Source organism: Chrysochloris asiatica, unplaced genomic scaffold (assembly GCF_000296735.1).
Source record: "Chrysochloris asiatica unplaced genomic scaffold, ChrAsi1.0 scaffold00032, whole genome shotgun sequence".
In the NCBI taxonomy this organism is placed as follows: Eukaryota; Metazoa; Chordata; class Mammalia; order Afrosoricida; family Chrysochloridae; genus Chrysochloris; species Chrysochloris asiatica.
In genome coordinates, this window is record NW_006408550.1 from 3,340,683 (window position 1) to 3,342,759 (window position 2,077).

Consider the following 2,077-nt stretch of genomic DNA (forward strand, 5'->3'; position numbering starts at 1 on the left):
GAAAAACTCCAGGAATTGATGGAACACAAATTGAAAAGTTTCAACAAGCTGATGCAGAGCTGGAGGCACTCACTCTTCGCTGCCAAGAAATTTGAAAGATAGCTTCTTGACCAGTCATGGGAAGAGGTCCATGTTTGAGCCCGTTCTAAAGAAAGGTGACACAAGAGAATGCAGAAATTATCATACAATGCCATTAAAAATATCACATGCAAGTTAAATTTTGCTACAAAGATTAAAGACAGTTGCAACAGTACTTTGACAGAGAGCTGTCAGAAATTCAAGCTGGATTCAGAAGAGGATGTGAAATGAGGGATATCTTTGCTGACATTAGATATATCTTAGCTAAAGCAGAGAATACCAGAAAAATGTTTACTTGTCCTTTAGTTAGCATGCAAAGGCATTTGATGATGTGGAACATAACTAACTATGGATAACTTTGTGACCAAAAGATATTCCAGAACACTAAATTATGCCCATGAGAATGCTGTCCATAGAACAAGAGTAGTTAGAAAAGAACAAAGGAAGATTGAATGGTTTAATATCAGGAAAAGGGTGTGTGCCAGATTTGCATTCTTTCACCGTATTTATTCAATCTGTATGCTGAGGAAATTATCTGAGAAATTGGATTATATGGAGAAAAACATGGCATTAGATTGCATAAAGACTCATCAACAACTTAAGATATGCAGATGACAAAACTTTGCTTGTTGGAGTAGAAGAGCTCTTAAAATGCTTATTTATGAAGACTGAAGACGACAGCATTCAGTATGGATTGCACTTCAGTGTAATGAAAACAAAAGTCTTCACAACTGAACAAATAAATAGCATCATGTTAAATGAAGAAGAAAATATTTGAGGTTGTCAAAGTTTTTATTTTACTTGGATCCACAATCAATGCTAATGGAAGCAGCAGTCAATAAATCAAAGAAGTGTTTACTTCATTAGGCAAATCAACTGCAAAAGACCTCTTTAAAAATGTTAAAGAATGCAGAGTTCTCTGAAATCTAAGCCTGATCCAAGCCTTGATGTTTTCAATCGCCTCATAGGCATTTGAAGACTGCACGGTGGATAAAATTGATAGTAGAAGAATCGATCCACTTGAATTATGGGTTTGGCAAAGAATATCGGATGTACTGTGGACTGCCGGAAGAACAAATCAATCTATCTTGGAAGAAATACAGCCAGAATGCTCCTTCAATACGAGGAGTGAGACTTCATTTTATGTGCTTTGGACATGTGGTCAGAAAAGACCAAACCCTGTAGAAAGATATCATGCTTGGGAAGTGGAGGATCAGTAAAAAAGAAGAAGAGCCCTAACGATATGGATGACAGAATAGCAACTACATTGGGCTCAAACATATAGTGAAGATGATGCTGTGTCAGGCGGTGTTTTGTTCTGTTGTGCATAGGGCTGCTATGAGTTGAAATTGACTCCATGGCATGGTATCTAATAACAACAACCGCAACAAGCAATGACTACTATTATCATGACAGATAAAATGCTGTGGGCTTCTGTATAAATTTCCAAACATCTACATCTTAGATTTAGTGAAAATCATTGACCAGAGAAGTAGTAGAGCTGTATTCTAATTTGTTCTATAAATTTCTTTTAATTTTCTAAATTCAAATATCTTTTTGTGCATTCTATTATTTTTCTTTTTCTAAGTAAATGTTGTATTTCTATATCAAGACCAACATGATACTTTGCAGAATTTTCTCCAGATTATGTACAATAATTCCTCAATTCTCCAGATTATTCGAGAAAATGAACATCTCACATCTGGTTCAGAGGGATGGTTGGTGAAGCAGATAACTCATGAGTCTACTTTTTTTTTTCTTTTGGTAAATCAATGTTGTTGTTGTTGTTGTTTTTTAATGTTTTATTGTGAATTATGTGATAGTTTACATGGGAGAACATTAGTTTTATATTCATCCTATTTATATTCATCCTATCATATATCGTTTCATTGCCATGGTTTCAATCCCCTCCATGTATCATCAACCAACCAAAGGGTACATCCTGCAAGCCTGCTCCCTGGTTGTCAGCCCACAGCCCCTCTTCCTCTCTGGGTCTAAA